Source organism: Lichenostomus cassidix, chromosome 4, assembly GCF_008360975.1.
Source record: "Lichenostomus cassidix isolate B80296 chromosome 4, HeHo_3.0, whole genome shotgun sequence".
Taxonomy (NCBI): Eukaryota; Metazoa; Chordata; class Aves; order Passeriformes; family Meliphagidae; genus Lichenostomus; species Lichenostomus cassidix.
This window is the reverse complement of record NC_139484.1, coordinates 58,729,334-58,748,461: the sequence shown is the minus strand read 5'-3', so window position 1 is coordinate 58,748,461 and position 19,128 is coordinate 58,729,334. Positions and strand designations below refer to the sequence as shown.

At 48.6% G+C, this 19,128-nt stretch overlaps 1 pseudogene; it reads left to right on the top strand.

The window, feature by feature from the left end:
* The window catches only part of LOC146438615 (uncharacterized), a 31,823-nt pseudogene extending 15,279 nt beyond the window's left edge, over positions 1-16,544 (top strand).
* The last annotated feature ends 2,584 nt before the right edge of the window (positions 16,545-19,128 follow it).

Below are 19,128 nucleotides of genomic sequence, written 5' to 3'. Positions count from 1 at the left end.
GCGAGTTCAGCTTTTCCTGCAACCCCTGCAAATCCCCTTTGCCTCTTGGATGATCAACAGAGCTGCTCAGGCTGGGCAGCTCTTGGTTGCTCACAGCTTTTGGGTGAATCCCTTGGTCAGTCTGGCATGGGTTTTCTCTTCCATTTCTATTGGAAAAGCTTGAATTCACCCTTCAGACACCATGGAATTACAGAATGGTTTGGGTGGGAAAGGAATTTAAAGATCATCCAGTTCCATCCCCTGCCATGTTCAGGGACACCTTCCACTATCCCAGGTTGCTCCAAGCCCTGTCCAACCTGGCCTTGGACACTTCCAGGGATCCAGGGGCAGCCACAGCTTCTCTGGGAAATCCATTCCAAGGCCTCATCACCATCACAGGGAGAAATTTCTTCCTAATTTCTAATCTAAATTTTCTATTTATCTAAGAGTTAAGGACTGTGACAATTTCCTGCCTATCAAAGTTCATCCTCACTTGGCTGTTTGGAGAGCATGGATAAGCCAAATCATGGAATCCCTGAATTATTTAAGCTGGAAAAACGCTCTAAAATCACTGAGCCCAACCATTCCCTCAGCACTGCCAAGGCCACCACTGACCCATGTCCCCAAGTGCCACATCCACACGGCTTTTAAATCCCTCCAGGGATGGGGACTTCACCACTGCCCTGGGCAGCTGTGCCAGGGCTGGACAACCCTTTCCATGAAGACATTTTTCCTAATATCCAACCTAAGCCTCCCCTGGTGCAATGTGAAGCTTTTTCCTCTTGTCCTTTCCTCTCACCCTTGGCTCCAGGACCACATCAGCCAAGAGGTGACACCTGACAGAACCTCCTGCAGTGTTTCCTTGGCTCTCTGGATTGGGCAGAAACCAGCACAGGGTCACCAATTTCTAACCAGACCCATCACTGGCCACAGAACTCCAAACATCTTGGAATTATGGAATCTCATTCCCTCTTCCCAAAGGGCCAGGCTCTCCCTTTGCCAGCCTCCCGCTGCAAAAACCCACTCACTGTGAAAATTTCATTTTGAAACCATTTTCTGCAAATTAGAGAGGTGCAGGGACCCGAGTGACACAGTGGCTGCTAAATCCAAAACAGAGCCAATCCTGAACTGGGAGGGGTTGGGGAGAATCTGAAGGATCAGTAGTGTGTGCAACCCAAACCCCAGGGAAAAGGGAGCAAGTCTGGGTGGGGAATTTAAATTAAAGGTTTCTCTTTTGTCCAAAACAATTTTTTTCTCCTTTTTTCAGCCAAAAACTGGGGGAAAATTCTTCCAAAAATACGTTTCCCTTCAGCTGGCAAACATTTTTTTCTCCCTTATTATTTCCTGTCTGCTTGATAAAGAAAATTTTCAATATTTGGAGACAGAGTGAAGATGAGGGAATAGAAACAAGGGATATGATGCCACTTAGTGGAACACAGATAATAATAAAAAAGGACAATATTCCAATATCCATGGTGCAAATTTTTGGTCACCTCTGTGACAATTTGCACTCAATCCTGATGTACAGTGTGGACTTCCCAGAGTGTAGGGCTTTCAAAGCAGCCTGAGCTGCCAAAAACCAGAAAAAAGTCTCCCTTCCAATCCTGCAAATGGGAATTTTGCAGGAGAGTGGGAAAATCAGGGATTTAATAAGTTCAGGGAAGTGATTGTAAAGCTGAGTTGCTCCGTGAGCATCTCACAAAACATCAAGATCTTCCCAAGCACTCGTTTAGCTCATGGTGTGATTTCTCTTCCCAGATCCCTCCCAGGGCAAAGCCAGCATGATGAAACTCAAATCACTGTAAGAACACACTGAAAGATGCCCAGAAAGGAAACCAAGGCAGGAGGAACCCTGCAGAAATACCCAAACTGGCTGCTTAGGCAGCTGCCCTCCCCAGGCAGGGGGAATGGACATGAGCCAGCCAGGCAGCCCTGCCAAAACCTGGCCACTGATAAGGGAAAACCTCTTATCTGCCCCCAGTCCCCTTGCAAAGAGAACCCTGTGCTCAGCAGCAGTGCCAGGGCTGCGGAGGCTCTGCTTGGCAGCAGAAATGTTGGCACATTCCTCGATGCTTTACAGTATTTTTAGCCCTCCTGACATAAGCAAGGCACAGAAAAAGGAAGACAGTCTTGGTTTGGCACCTGGATGAAATGGGCAGGGGCTGGTTGGAGTGTCCTGCCTGCTGCTCAAGCCAGGGAGCTGTGGGTGAGTAGGAACATCCCCTTTTCCAAAGGCTCTTCTGACTCTGCCTCATCCCCCTCTGTACCACTCTGGATGTCCCCAGGATCTCCTCCCACCCCACAGACCCTCTGGGATCATCTCCCAGGCCTTTGTCACCACCCTGCTGTTATCCCCTTGGCTCCATGCACTTCCTCCTCTGTCCCACAGCAGGAAAAATGCCACATCCCCATGTGGAGTGGCTCTGTTTTGGTGACCTCTTTATCACAGAATCACAGATTGATTTGAAAGGGACCTTAAAGATAATCTCCTCCCCATCCCCTGCCATGGGAATCTTTCTCCTGTCCCCTGACCACCTCTATTTTCCTTGGCCAACTGCACCCCAACAGCTATTTTTGAGCTCAGCCCTTCCCAAGATTTCCTCTTTTCCCTCTCCACCTCCTTCCAGGCTGCTTCCCACGGCAGGGATGCTGCAGGGATGTCAGATGGCCTCTTCCTATTCACCTCGTGGAGTTTTTCCACTTGATCCACTTTACCTCTGAGCTGCTGCATCCACAGCCCACAAAAGCAAAGCGATCCCTGCACTCCTATCGCTGCCACTGCACAGAGCTGCCAGAATTCATGCTGCCCAGGGTGCTTTAAAATTGCATTTATCTGCTCTGAGCAGACTGGAATGCCTGTCTGGGAATGCAAGTCAAGAGCCTGCTGAGAGCAAATTGTCCCTGGGATGACACCCATCCTCTCCAGATGGAATTTGTGGGGAAAATCAGAAAGCAGCATCGTCTGTTCTCATCTTCTCTGGCTGTTGGCAAGCAGTGATTTAGGGATTTCTCAGTCAGAGGTTGTGTTTGAGGCATGAGGGGAAAGTTTTTAGGTTGGTATCAAGGTGGTGCTTTTGCCTAAATTCCTTTTGGAGCCACAGATGCAGAAGCAACATGGAACTGAATTAAAATATTAGTTCAAACTCAAGGATAAGTGCTCAGTTTGAAGAATAAAACTGGGCAAATGAGGATTTTCATGTTCAGTCATCAGAGGGAACACAGATTTTCCAATATTTCTGGGTTGGGCTAAATGCTGTGGGGGAATCTCCCACCCTGATCCCAAATGATTTATCCCAAAAGCCATGTGAAAAGGCAGGACAAAATCTTGTGCTCAGAAAGCACAGCTGTGAAAAAAGCTTGGCTTAGAGGCTCCAATTCCTCAAAAATAAAATAACACTTTGCAGAGGCCACACCTGCTGAAGAAAGTGGTGAAAGGTTGGGATTTGGGTTTTTGGGTTGCCAAGCCTGGGTTTATGTCAGGGAATGACTGAAGGATTTGGAAGTGGCCTCTTGTTCCTCATGGAGAAAGTGGGAGGTGAAATCCCTCTCAGCCTGTGACAGAGGGATGGGATAACCATAACCAGGAGCCACCTCAGCTCCCAGGGACAAGGACAATTGCCAACTGCTGGATGTGAACCATCTGACCCTTTGGAATCAGATGTGGTCTTGCAATAAATAGAGAAGGTGCAAAAATAGAGAAGTTGCAAAACCTCCACGGGTTGTGCTTTGGTGTGATTGTCCTGCAAAAAAACCATCCCAAGCACTCAGGACAGATCCAGGGAACATCCTGCCATTGGGACACCCTCTGGGTGTGGAATCATAGAATCACAGAGCTTGGAAAATCCCTCTGAGAGCATCAATTCCAACCTTCAACAGGACACCACCATGCCAGGAAGTGAATCTGAGCATCCAGCATGGATCAACCTGTTAGTTCAGTCAGAATCCTCTCAACATTTGAATATTTGTGTTAATAAGAAAAAAAAAAAAATTGGGCAAGCCTGGAGTGGCCACAACCTCTTACCCCTCCTGGACAAGGCTGTCCTGCCTGTGGAAGCCTCAATCCCAGGAAGGAGGGGACAAGCAGGGTGGCAGAGAGGGATGAGTGACATCCCGCGTTCCTGGAAGAGCACGGCCGGCGCAGCTGTTGAAAAGCCAGCGTGGGAGAGGCTGGATGAATGCGGAGAGTGACATTTCTGGGCTCTGCTAAGTGGCTCACAGCAGGCTCTGCTATTTGCATTGCACAAATAGTCATTTTGTGATTAAAAACAACAACAGCAAATAGAAGCGAAACCGAGATAAAACCGGCAAGCGCCGCGCGGAGGTTGAGGGGTTGCAAGGCTGGCTCTGCCCACAGCTTTAACCCCTGAACCTCACTGGTCCTGGACTGAACCTTCCTTTCCACTTTTTCACAGATTTTTCTCCTGCAAGCTTCTCACCCAACACACCCACATTTCGAGGGCGAAGAAATAATGCTAAAAATGACGGGTTTTTTCTGCCTGAGTGGCAGAAGTGAATCTGGGAAAAATAAAAACATACTGGGGGGAAGGTGGGCTTCCTCCTGAGGGAAAGGTTTTTGTAGAACTACAGAATCCCAGAATCACTCAGGATGGAAAAAGCCTCCAAGACCTTCGAGTCCAACCTGTGCCCAGTTCCCACCTTGTCACCAGCCCAGAGCACTGAGTTCCACATCCAGGTGTTCCTTAGGCACCTCCAGGAATGGGAACTCCAAACCTCCCTGGGCAGCCCCAGCCAATGCCTGACCACCCTTTCCATGGAGAAATTCCTCCTGAACTCCACCATAAACCTCCCCTTGGCACAGCTTGAGGCCATTTCCTCTCATCCTCATTTTCCTGCAGATGTTTCTCTCTGAAGCACTGATTCTACTAATTCCTTGTTCTCCTGGTTGTGGGCATGAGGAGAAATGCTCCATGATTAGTCCTAGTTTCACTCATTCCCTTCACCCTCTTTCACACCTTCCAACTCATGGAAATGCTTCCTTGCCATTTCTTTGCAAAGGAAATAACCCTGATTTCCTTATTCCATTCCAGCATGGAGATGTAGCTGCTGATAACCCACCACTGGTTCTCCAGCTATCCAAAAAACAGAAGTATTTGCACTTGGGAATAGGCCAAGGGGTTCTCTGAGGTATTTCCATCCCACCTGACCTCTGGAATTAGGAAAGAATCAATACTTTTGGCTGAACCCAAATTACCAAATCCTGATTTGCTGTAATTAATCATGCAGGAACGAGGAGAGGGTGCTAAAGAAAGTCTCAGCTACACAAAAAGTAAGAAATTAGCCCAGGGATTTTCCCTCCAACTCCAAGGCAGTTTTCACATTTTGGGCCAACAAAGTTAACAACAGCAGCAAAATATCTTCTTTCTAAAAGCTTCTGCAGAAGTCACTCATGACTGTGGGAAGCTGCTCTCCAGCCCTTCCTCACCAGAAGCAGCTTAGCAGCTTGGAAGAAGAAAATCAGGCTAAAAATTCCCAAAGACCAGGAGGGATTCCTTCTGTGATCGAAGTTTTTGAGCCACACAGACACCCTGTCCTACACGTGAGGCAGCAGGTGTGTCCTGGTGTCACTCAGCAGGAGCAGAGATGGTGCCACCAGCAGATACAATCACTGACTCATCAAAGTTGGGAAAGCCCTGTGAGATCATCCAGTCCAACCATCCCTCCAGTGCTGCCAAAGCCACCACTGGCCATGTCCCCAAGTGCCATATCCACAGGGATGTTAAATCCCTCCAGGGATGGGGATGCCCACACGTGACCAATGGTTTCATGAAGAAATTTTCCCAATATCCAATATGAACCTCCCCTGGCCCAGCCAGAGGCTGTTCCCTCTCCTCCTGTCCCTGTTCCCTGGGAGCACAGCCTGACCCCCCCTGGCTGTCCCCTCCTGTCAGGAGCTGTGCAGAGCCACAAGGTCCCCCTGAGCCTCCTTTGCTCCAGGCTGAGCCCCCCAGTTTAGATGGACAGCTGATTTCATCATGGGACAGGAATTTTTCAGGCTCCCAGACAGAATTTCTGTGGGCTGGAGGGATCCTGGAAAACCTTCAAGAGGTGCAAGAGGGAGAGGGAAGGAAGGACTCAGAGCACAGGACACCCCAAGGCAGCACAGGCTGTCTTAATCCAGTTCCTCCTGAATAAAAACCTCATGGATCCAACAACAACCACACAGCCTGGCCATGTCCACCAACCCCTTCACACCTGTGGCAGCCCAAATCCTGCTTTTCTTCAAGGAGGAAGCACTGGTTGTGTTCACCTTTCAGGCTCTCTCCTTATATTGATGCTCCCGCTTTCTGGATGCTGAGGAGCCCAGAAGGAGGGAGCTGAATCCTCTAATTCCTCCCCATTCCCTGACCCAGGTCTTTTCCGTGCCATCTCTGCCCCCGGGTCAGCACAATCTCCTGGGCAGAAAATGCTGAGCCACTGCAGCGTTCAGCTCCCTTGTCAGCTCGTTAGCGACAGCCGAGAGGCACAAGGGATAATTGCGTTCTCCCTTACTGTTGAAACCTGCAATTTGTACCTTGCCCGAGGCCAATCTCCCTCGGGAAGAAGGATGCTTGAGGATTTGAGAGTCTACCTAGTCTATTAAAAAGAGAAGAGAGAGGAGGAGGGAGTTGGAAGATAGGAATAAGAGGGTAACAAACAACCAAAAATACCTCCAAGGCAGTGGGGAGTCATGGGAACAAGTTGTTTCCCTGTTTATTCAAAGCTCCAGCTGCGCTAAAACCTGATGCACTTCATCCTTTCCTCCGAGCCAGGAATTGTAGGAGCCCAGAGCAGCAGTGGAGGAGTTTACTGACCTCCCACGATTGGGATATTGCACTTCTGCTGCCTGGCCAGTGGTGCTGTGGGGCACAGGATTGTCCCCTGTCCCCTGTCCCCACTGCCAGTTTCCAGGCAGAGGGTGCTTGAGAGCTCCAGGCAGTGCAGGTGCAAAGCTGAACCTGTTTCTTGGCCATTTAGGAGTAATTTCCAGTAATTTCCACCCACCCATCCATCCTAACCATGCGGCAGAACCTTGGAAGGATCATTTCCTGGGTGGGTTTGGAGGAAGCAGCTCCATCCTTCAACTCCCAACACCAGACCAGCAGCCGCTGTGACCCAACAAGATGCTCTGACCCAATTCTTCAGGGTCTTCAGTCAAAGCCCACCTTGTAGTGGAATCTGGATGGGGTGGATCTGGATGACTTTTAAGATCCTTTCCAATCTAAACCCTTTTATGATTCCATAGCAGCTCAGGACCAGGATTGCTTGGGAATATTGCAACTCTCAGCTATGACTTCTTCCCATCTCTGACTTTAACCAAGAACAGCACAGGCTTGGGATGAATTTGAGGTGTTCAGACAGAAGCAGGTAGATATTGGATGGCTGAGAAATGCTTTTTTTCCTTGGGAATAACTATTATTATTTTTTTGCCTCACAGCTGCAGACTCCTAAGAGCCTCATGACAGGAAGGTGGATGAGCAGCAGGAGCACCATCATTTAGACATAGGTGCTCTCCTGGCTGCTTTATCCTTTTAAAACCCACATCCCAAGGAAAACCTTCAGCCATTACAACAGCAACATTTCCCAGAAGCGAAAAAAGAAAGGAATTTCCATCTGTGTGAAACCATCTTACAGATGGTTGAGACAGGAAAGTCTTTGAGGAATGAAATAGCAGGGGCAGGACGTTGGAGGAATGAGCTGGGCTAAATTTAACCCAGGGAAAGAAAAGCCTGCTGCTAAAAATGCTTGTACTATCACAAAGGAGGGAAGAGCCCAGAAATGGGAATGTTTGAATGGGAGGAAGGGGCAGGAAGGCTTTCTTTGGGGTCAGGTGGGGATTTAAAAAGTGAAATTTTAGTGATAAGGCAAAAAAAAAAACCAACTCTTTCCACTCAGTTGGGTGGATGGGTTTGAGTGGGTTTCACAGCCGCAAAAAAAGCATCTGAGCCACAAGCCTGGCTCTCTTCTGCATGAACACCCAGGGATGATAATTTGGGAGGGCTGGACACCTGCTGGAACTACTTGAGTGTTGCCAAGTGGCACCAGCGGAAAGATCCATCTCTAGGACAAGATATTCTGGGCCAGAGGACACGCTGAAGTGGCAGAGAGGTCACCAGAGCAATGACACTGCCCATCCCAACTAGCTGATCCAAAGAAATGGGAAATGCCACCTTCATTTCCTACAGCCTCCAACTCCAACTCTCAGGCTTTTATTAACCCAGGCCCAAGAAAATGGGGGAAACACCCCGTTCTACCTCAAACTGGATTTTTGCATTTTAAATTTGAAGTGGGGGGGAAAGAAAATGCAGCTATGGGGTTTTTGTGGTGTTCATTGTTTTTCCAGTGAGTACAACACATGAAGGAGTCAACCACCCTCCCAGTTCCCTTTGGCTCACCCATCCTTCCCCATGAAAGTGAAGTCTGGGCATGCCAGGTTGTCCATCCAGGCCATCATCATCCCACTGATCCCAAATCCCAGAGAGAACTGGAGGTGGTGTGGGCAGTAGGGTTCTGAGTCTGCTCCCATGGTTTTGTAGACATGAAAAACCCTTTTTATCACAAGCCACTTCTTGGATTCAGGCTCCTCCTCTCCTGCATGGAATCACTGAGGTTGGAAAAGTCCTTTAGGATCAAGGCCAAGCAGAGAAAGCAGAACAGACTCCACAGGATTCCAGCTGCAGATGTGAACTGAAATGTCCTCCTGAATTCAGGAAAATGCCTGGAGCAGGGATTGATTCCCACCACGGGAAATGCCACCAGACCCCCAGACACACCAGCAAATCCCCTCCTGCTTCCCTCAACTTCCCCACGCTGTTTCCCTGCTAATGGGAATGCAGCAGGGCTGGGTGACGCTGGCAGCAGTCATTTGGGGACACGGGAATGCCAGCACAATGCGTGGCTTCGTGTCCTTTACCCTACGACATCCATGTGTGGCAGACAATGTCCTGTGCTCCCCTGAATGGGGCAGAGCCTGCTTGCATGGGAGCTCAGCAGCCCCAGGGCCTTGGCAGCTCTGAGCTCTCTGAGTTATGATGGATAGAAGAGCTGTCGTGGCTTCCAGGGTGGGTAGGGACAGAAATAGGGTTGGGCTGGAGGAATGGGATCGTTTGGGGAATAATAGGCCTTTCTGTTGGCCTGAAATCGTGTGGTGTTTTCCCTTTCATAGGATGTGGTGTGGATGGATTGCTGTGTGTCTCTCAGAAGATCCACAGGCCAGAGCAGGTCCTGCTAACCTCTGTGTTCTGGTGATGTCTGTTTTTGGCAGGAGATGTGCAGGAAAAACTCACCCTGGGCTTTCTTCTCCTGCCCCCTGAAGAGCTGAGGAGGGAACTCACATCTGACACAGGATTTGTCACAAAACCAGAATCCTTTCAGCTGGCAGAGGGTAGGTTTGGATTGGATGTTGGGAAGAAATTCTTCTCTGTGAGGATGGGGAGGCTCTGGCACAGGTATTCCCAGAGAAGCTGTGGCTGCCCCTGGATCCCTGGAAGTGTCCAAGGCCAGGCTGGACAGGGCTTGGAGCAACCTGGGATAGTGGAAGGTGCTCTTGGGTGGAACTGGATGAACTTAAAGGTCCCTTCCAACCCAAACCATCCCAGGATTCCATGGATCCACCATGTCCTTGGGCAAAATAGCTTTCTCCTCACTCCTCCTTCTCCCCTTCTTGGCTGGAGCAGCACATCTGGCTTTGAGAGATTAACCAGAACCAGGGATGTGAGGGATGAGGGTTGGGAGACAGTGAAGGTGCAGAAGGAGCTGGATAAGAGCTCAACTTGTCCAACAGCACAAGCAGGGTGGTGACTCTGAGAAGAAGGCGTTGTACTCATCATGAAGGTTGGGTTTGTCTCCAAGAAAGCAAGAACAGGGCAGGGTTTGGTCTGCATTTCTCTCCCCTGCTGGCTCTGGTGGAGCTGTGTGGAGATCCTGGGGTTTGGCTGGAGCCCAGGCTCCCGTGGAGGCACGTGGTGCCAGCAGCTGGAGAGCAGCCACATCTGGAATGCCGTGGAGATGGAGGGACAGCTGTGCCTCCTGGGCTCTGCTGGGGACAGCTACTGGGGGTGCAGGTTGGTCATGCCCAGGTGAGACCCCTGCAGAGTCCCCAGGCTCATCCTGGCTTTGGATATATCCCAGAATGGCCATCCCAACCCTTCCAACACTTTCCTAAAAGCCTGGAGTCACCTGGAGCCCCTGTTTCCAGGGACACCTCCATTAACTCTTTGCAGAAGATCCATGGAGTTGTTCTGCTCATCCTCTGCTCTGGTGGAGACTCAGGGATCTCATGGAAATGTGGATCATCTCCTTGGGAATACTGACATTCCTGGGGCAGGAACTTTCCAGATGATGACCTTCCCCCTGCAGCTTGTTTTTAATCTGTGGTGAGTGTCGCTTACAAAGTGACAAATCCTCATTTTCACAGCAACTTTGCTCTGATGTGGCTCCCTGTGTAATTGCCTGGGATTCCTCATCCCATGCTCAGCAAATAATGACTCTCATGGAAGTTATTTGTAGAACTTAATAATTTCCATTAACTGCATTATGGGATTGCAACTTTAATTTTTTTTTCTGTAATAATACATAATGAAATAATTGTGGAATTTCTAATAGGTAATTATCTTGCTGAGAACAGTTTAAAACACCAGTGAGTGTGGGTTGTTTTTAGCTGAGCACAGGGAAAAGAGAAGGGGAATGAAACATCACCTAGAGCAAGAGGCAGAGATAACAGCTTCTCGTGGAGTGTCCTCAAAACTCCAGGTCAACAGCACTGCACAGGATAAATCCCACAATCATTGGGCTTGGAAAAGACCTCCAGGATCACCAAGTCCAGCTTGTGACCAATGTCCACCTTGTCACCAGCCCAGAGCACTGAGTGCCACATCAAGGACACCACCAGGGATGGGGACTGCAAACCTCCCTGGGCAATTCCAGTGTCTGAATTTTTCCACTCTTTCCACGGAGAAATTCATCCTGATATCCAACCTAAACCTGCCCTGGCACAGCCTGAGGCTGTTCCCTCTCCTCCTGTTCCTGTTCCCTGGGAGCAAATCCCAATTCCCACCTGGCTGTCCCCTCCTGGCAGGAGTTGTGGAGAACCAAAAGGTCCTCCTGAGTTCCTTTTCTCCAGGCTGAACGTGGATCTTCAGGTTGATCCACCTGACAAACACCCAAGCAGGGTGACATTTGGGAAGTCAGGACAGGCACAAATCAGAATCAAGAGGCCTTTTGTTTATTAAAACACACACAAATTATTGGAAGGGCTCTAAACCAGGGTCAGATGGAATATTGGAGTATGTCCTCAAGTAACAGGCCTGGTTAGGGGAAAATTCCTAAAATTATCCATAAAATTATCTCCTCTGCAGGTCACAGGGTCATCCCAACTGGTTGCTGTTTCAGGGCTGGGAACTGCAGTTTCTGGGCATTTCTACAGGAAAAACAGAGAGGGGAAAAAAAGGGCAAGAGACAATGAAATGCCAAATGCAAGCTCAGTCCTCCCTTGCCAAAGCTGCTGAAGCTCTGGTGGTGTGGAGGAAGCTTTGTTCCCTTTCCATCCATCCCACCATGACCACTTGGCATGCTGAGGGTTTTCCTGCTCCTCCCATGGTGTCTTCTCCTCTCACCTTGCAGGAATGCTGAGTTTTTTCTTCTTCTCTGACCCTGATCACCTCGTTGACACCCCCTGGCAGCTCCTGCAGCCCTCACGCCATGGGAAGACTTTGAGAGTTTTTAAAACATCAGACTTCACCTCTTTTCTCCAGACTTCAGCTCTTCCTCCTCTCTCCAAACTCTCCCCTCCTCAAAACAGGTAAATGCAACACGAGGGCTAAATTTATTGACACGAAATCTCGTTTGGTTCCAGAAAGAAGTTGGGGTTGAGGAAAACATTTCTCCTTCCAAAATGGCCCATCTGTCTATTTTTATGCACATGTTTAACATCGAGCAGAGCAGAGGCACATATTTAAGCAATTTCTGAAATCAGGGCCATTGTGTGATGCTCTGATTAGTAAACTGGGAATTAGGGTTCATAAATTATAGTTAATTGGGCCAAATCACTTAAGCCCTTTTGTGCCTGACTTTTCCCATCTAAATTCACCAACAGTAGCAGAATAGCTCCGACATACCTGGGACACAATCCTCATTGTGTTCCCGAGCTGGGCAGGGAGACTCCCAGACAAAACATGGCCTGAAACATTCATGCTCCAGTTTTTTAAAATGAAGGAAGGGGGATGGAGCTGGTTTTCTGTAACAACTGCAGTTTTACAATGATTTTTCAGATGGAATCAGCACAATATTCACTTTACCCAGGCACCCTTTGCACATCCATTCCCCTGGATGTTCCTGGGAGTATATGGATTTTTCCTGCAATTTATTTTAGCGAGAGAGCAAAGTGGGAGATAAAGCAATCTCAGGTTAAGGGGAGTCATCTGCCTTATAGAAAATAAATGGACAGCAGACAAAGCACCCTGGAAAGCTTTTGACTGAGAGAGGTTATTACTTACCCAGAAATCAAACTCTTCCAGTATTTCCAGGATGCCAAGATGGGCTGTGACAGAGCTTTTGAGAAGAGAGTGGCCTGTAAAAATCAAATTAAATTGAGAATAGCTGAGGAGTCAATGCTGCCTTTTGTGTGAAGCTCTCGTGGTTCTTCTCCACCAGAGCACCCCAGGGAGGAGACTTCACCTCCACCCAAGGTCACCTCTGTGGCAAAAGCAGGAGACCTGGAGAAACTCCTTCCAGGTCTCCAGGGAGGCTCCCAGGCATGAAAGCAAACGCCACGATGTCTGTGATCTCAGAGGGAAAGCAGGAGATCAGGAGTGCAGCCAATCCCTTCATCCGGGTGCCAAAGTGATAAATTGCAAAACTCAGACTCTCACCCACTGTCGTTAGCGGTGGCTCAAAAGCCCGAAGGGAAAAATGAGGGAAAAGAAGTATTTTGTTGTTCTGTCCCCTCCCTCCCACGGGTTTTGATGGTCAGAGGACACAGAGATGGAGGCCAGAGGCAGCTCAGGGCTTTGGGTCCCTGCTGGCTATAAGAGATGCCAGGGGAGCAAACCTGCCTGGCACATCCCAGCCTCATCATTCCTTGGAAACCCTTGGGCTGGAGGAATTCTTGTTCTCCTCAACCACAAAACCCACTGGGTGACCCAAGTGACAGGCACAGGTTGGTTTTTTTTACCCCCAAAACTGAGTTAAAAAGAGATTGTTCCATTGGAACCAAGCGGGAAGAAAAATCCCATTTTTTTTCTGGTTTTCTTTGGGAATTTCTCACCTTGTGGAGGGAAAGAACCGTAATTCCCAGGCCTAACCTGAGCAGTTTCACCACTGCAGGCAGTCCCATGTCAGAAATGTGCTTTAAACAACAAATTGCAAACCCAGAGTGGGAAAAAAACTCCAAACGTCTACACCAAGCCACTCGTTGATCCAAAATTATGGTTATATTGGTCTAGGCTGATGGGAGCAAGATATCACCTTACAGATTATATTTGAGCAATCTCAGTCCAAAAACACTTGATATCTTCAGTGCAAAATCAGCCTATTTTTTCCCTCTTTGACTACTGTGGATCAATTCCTGCTCTATTAAATTTGAGCAGCTCCCATTTGCTTCAAGTGCTTCCAAACTATCAGCCAAGATTCATCCCACAAATCACTCTCTGATGGGATCTGAAGCTGGGACACCTTGTGAAGGGACCTGATTTTCAGGAAATTCCTGGCACCCACCTTCTGAACACTCAAACCTTTTAATTTTTACCATGGCCTGGGCCATTAGGGTTGGGAACTGCAGCAGTGAAGGCATTCAGTCACGGAATTAAGATTTAAGGGGTATTTATTTTGTATGGAAAAGCTGTCATTGGTGGCGTGCTGTCCATACAATAGCTGGGATGGGAAAAGGGAAGAGTTTAAACGAGGCTCTGTGAAATTAGAAACACTCCTAGGCTTTAATGGTGGTTTTTTTCCCCCCTCCAAACAATTAATCCAGCATACATTGACCTCCCGCAGCCCTGAGCGTGCGGACATGGGAACACACGCCCAGCTTCACCTGGAAACCAGGAATCTCCAAAGCATGGCTCAAATTAACTCAATAAACCAAACAAATGTTTGTTTTAAACGTAGCAATTAATTATCTCCTTGGGTCTCCTTCCCCGAGCGAAATGCAGCATTGGCTTCCCTATCACCTCATCGCTGGCTCTGCTGCATACAATGTTCTGTTCCTTTCTTTCTTCCTAAAGATCCTAATAGGATGCAGCCGGCCAGGCCAGCAGCTTCGGAAACAAGCACAGAGCGAATTTAATAACAAGCAAACCTGCACTTAATAAAGTCTGTCATCAGTAATGTCTCCACTGAACACTTGCCAGGAGAGAATTGTTTGCACTTACTGTGTGAGCCAAGTCACAGCTTTAACAGGCGAGGCACAAATAAAACCCAGCCTTTCCCATTCTTCTCGCATCTCTGTTTCAACCTACCAACAAAAACTCTGGGGCAAACAATGAAAAAATCCAGATTCAAGCAGGGGGAAAAAAAATAAAAAAGTCGGCGTACCCCCCATTATTCATTACATTATGAAACGCATTTCATAATCTAATAATTAGCAAGGGGACAATTTTGTTCAGCATGAATCTGGAGTCTTTTGTCATTTCGTGTTAGCACCCAGAACAAATGGACATTGTGCAGAGCGCGGGTGCCAAGCAGGGCTGAGGGCTCCCTCCTCCCCTCTCTCCGGCAAAGCCGTGGTGAGGATGGGAGGATGCAGAGCAGCCACACGCTGGATGTGAGACAATCCATCCCTGGGCACTGGGGGAGCCTGGGGAATGCAGGACAGGCTTCATTTGCACAGCCCTGCAGGCGCTGGGTTGGAGCACGCAGCTCATCTGTGTGCCGGTGCCAGGCTCTGCCAAGCCAAAAGCACTCCAAGCCTTGCTTTACGTGGGTTGTTACGTGGTTGCTTCCCCCCCTGTTTTCATCTCTACCTGGAGAAAAGAGGGTGGGAAATGTCATTGAACATTAAACAAAAAGGGTTTTCCAGCCAGGCTGCCCCAAGCCTGTGGTGTGACGTGGGATGATGGAGCTCACGAGGTGCTGAGGTCAGACAGCCCCATCGTCTTCAGGGCTTGCAAAACCTTTCCCTGTCCCTGTTGTGAAACCAGCCAGACATTCCTTCTGCCCAGGAGCAGATGGGGATCCCTTGGGAAGGCTCTGTGCCCCAGGAAGTGCTCCTTGTACTGCAGAGGGGGTTTGTGAGGAGCAGGATGAGGTGCTCAGAGGGTGGAGGTGAAACCAAAGCCACCACGATGCTTCCGTCCACGGTGACCTCCCCTGAGGAGCTTCATTTGGGAGGGGAAGGTGGGTTTGGGATGGTTTGAAAGCCTGGAGGAGCAGACTGAGCTGCTGCTGGGGAGGTGTTGGGTGGTGAATGATGATCCTAAGCAGGAGGTTGATTATGTCCACCCAAGGAGGAAAAGTCTTGGGGAAAAAGCCCCAGCAGTGCTGGATGCACCACGTGTCCTTTCCTCTCCTCTGGACCTCCTGCTCTCCCCTCCTCCCTGGTCAGCACACACTCCAAGCCAGAAGCAGTGATTTGGGAAGGCAATATTAAGAAAAAATATATTTTAATAATTTTACTCATTGTAATAATGGGGAAATGAAATTAATTCCTAAAACGTGGCGGTGATTTGGGATCTCTTACAAGCTAGGCTGGGATATTTTGATCCTCACCATTTCTGTATTGGTTTGACACCATAAGGGAGCAACTCCAGCTCGGGAAGCCATGGGTCAGATTAGTTCTGGGTGGCTCAGGGACCAAAGGGTAATTATTTGTACCTGTCCCCTTCAGCTCCAGATCTAGCAATATACATCATTATTCCTCTTTCAACAAGAGGAAAGAAATTATGAGAGGTGAAGAAGGATCTTGCTGAGGCCCTTCAGCAGATTGAGGCAAAAAGAGAGGGATGATTTGGTTCCTCTCTGCCGAAGTCCTCTCAGTCCCAGTGCTGACAAAGGGCTGTAAAAGGAGTTTTGTTGACCTTCCCAGCCCCTGGGAAGGTGTCAGTGATGATGGGAGGATCCACCCAACAGGGCTCACCTGCAGGCACCAGGGAGAGGACATTCATGGGATGATGATGATGTCCAAGAAGAAGTGACCATCAGGGTGACTCCCTCAGCCAAGTGCTTGTTTGACCACACTGACTCCCAGGACAGCTGGGTGTGCTTCTTGCAGATCCAGTGCCTGCAGCCACACAATAGAGACAAATTGCCCAAAAACCCTTTTAATTTCTGGGGTCTTCACCAAAACATGAGAAATTTTGGCATCAAGGAGAGAAGTTAGGAAGAGGAACTTTGGGGAACTTTGCTCCCAACTCCCCAGACATCCTGACTTGTGCTGGCTGTGTCTGAGCTGCTTAATAAAGATTTAGGTGCTGCTCTGAGCAAGAACTGCCACATGCTCTGCCCTCTCCAGGGTTACTCGGCTCTCCGTGTTTGTGAAGGATTTGGGAGGCACCACGTCCAGGAACACAGCCAATTTCCTAATTCGTTGTTTGGGGCCTTTCAGCCAGAACTGCTCTTCCCCTGGGGGTTGAGGGAGTGGGATTTGCTCCAGGACCTTTCCAACCCTGGCCACTCTGTCCCCAACATCCCCTTCCACGTGTCCCCAGTGTCACCAGGTGAGGTGAGGTGGCCACCAGCCTGGGCAAGGACAAAGCCATCAGCACCAGGGTCACCTGGAGAAGCCCAGCTTGGTCACCACCTGAGGAGTGGGAGTGTTGTACTCACTGAGTCAGGCAGCTAAAAACTGGGAGAAGCGAGGAAAACAAAGAGTTTGTCCATATCTGTGACTGTTATCTGCTGCTTCTCTGGGAATACAATCCTTGGGGGAGAGGGGATGTTCCTGGAGCAGAAATGGGAAGGGGATGTGTTCAGCAGGACCATGGGGACACTGATCAAACTGGCAGCCAGCACTGCTCCTCCCTGCAGGTCACCCTGGAGCTGGGGGTGAGGAATGGCTGGGAATGACCCTGGATGTGCTGGGAAGCATTAAAAATCCCAGGGAAGGAAGCAAACCCTCTCAAAACTGGAGGATGTTGAGGAGACAGGGACAAAACTCACAGAATTTTGTCAGGGGGGAGTCAGGGTGTTACCCACAGAGCTTTTCTTCCCACAGGATATCCAGATCCTCACTGGGGCCTCCAATCCCTCTCGGAGATGCTGCTGCCATTTCAATCAGCACCAACATATGGAAGGCTCCTAATATTGTGCTTCTGTCAGAGGAAACCATTGTTCAGCTTCTCTACAGGAAGGATGTCTCACTGCTTATTACCAGCTTGAATAATTGTTTGGAATGTTTTATTTGACATTTATTCAAGGGACTTGGAAACCCATGTCGTTTGTTTCTCTCGAGAGGATAACAACAACAAAAAACAAATTAAAATAATAATAATAAAAAAAAAGACACCCAAGGAAGCCCAAACTGGAGCAAACAGCTTCAGATGGCAGCAAGGTTTTTAAAATGTAAATTTATAATAAAGCAAGTAAGGCATCCTTGCCTTACTCTGTGTTGGGCAGAGGAAAGGGGAAGAAAGTAAAGAAATCCAATATTTTATCATCTGTATCATTACAATGTCTTCCAAGCCTTCGTTATCAAGGATGAGATGTAGATTTTTGAGGACTGATATAGAAAGGATGGAAACAAAGACAGGGAACAAGCAAGAAAGGGGCTTGGAGCAGCCTGGGACAGTGGGAGGTGTCATGGCAGAGATGGCACTGGATTGGCTTTAAGGTCCTTCCAACCCAAACCATTCCATGACTCTCAGTTCCCACTTCCATCTCCCTCTCCATGTCCTTTTCCTTCCCTGTGCCACCCAACCCTCTTGAGCCACTCTCTGTATCTGTACTTACACACAGGATTTTAGCCAAAACTGCCCCATCTCTGCCCAAATTTCAGCAGGCAGGTCACGATCACACACCTCCAGGGGAAAATCCACCTTCCAGCTCAGTGATTAATTCCTTTTTATCCATCATAATGAGGTCCAGATTAGAGTTACCTTGACTTGTGGTCCAAGCAATTTATGTCAGAATACAATTACCTGGAGGTGCTGAGAACTTTAATGACACTCCCACGGGGGATTTCTGACTTGAAGGATCTGAAGCCAGTTGACTCATATTTCCTCTCTGCACACTCGGGGAGAGCATGTAACCTATTTTAAATGTCATCCTTATTTAGATTTACACACCTCCAAGCCCCAGAGCTGGAGGAGCCTCGGCAACAAACACAAGCACCAAACTCTCCAAAAATAACAGCCCCAGGCTCTCGTGAAACAACAGTGATAAGCCAGAGAACAAACCCACCCAGCTCTGCTCGTCTGGGCCACTCTGCCCAGCAGGATTAAATCGGGGAGAGAGGGATTGCAGCACATACCTGCAGCTATAAAACACCTTGTTCTGGGCAAACTTGGCTCAAAAGGTCATGCACTGAGTTGTGGATGGCCAAAAACTGAACAGGAGGGTGCTGGGTGACCCTGGCTGGGTGCTGGGTGACCCCCAAAGCCACTCTGTCACTCCTCTCCTGAACCAAACAGAGCAGAGCAAATCCAGTGAAAGATTTGTGGGTCAGGATCAGGGCAGGGAGGGATCATTCACCAGGTAGTGCCATGGGCAAAACAGGCTCAGCTGGGGGAAATTAATTGAATTTATTCCAGCAGCTTCCCAGAAGTTACTCCTGTAGCCTCTGGCTACCAGAACCTGGCCAGAAAAACCCAATATAAGGAGGTTTCACCCCATTTTGTGGTCTATCTTGGATGAGAGATTCCCCTGTGCTGCTCCTACAGCTTGGATGTCGTGAAATCACAGAATCCTGAAGGTTGGAAAGGTCATCCAGACCAATCATCAAGTGTAGGACACAACAGCAACAATATCTGCGCTGGGGCAGGACCCAAAACTTGAGAAAAACAGACCAAATAAATGCCTGCATGTCATCAGAGAAGTTCTAAAATTAGTGTGAGAACAGCACAAAAACTTTGGTCAATCAGGCCAGAGAACACGCCGGGAAAAAGAGTCCTAACATTGCCCAAAGGGGTTCAAAACACAGAAAGATGAAAAAACTTAAAGAGGAAAAAATCATCTATTTCAAGCTAAAATGTAAGTAGGTTTCAAACTTTCCCTTGTTAG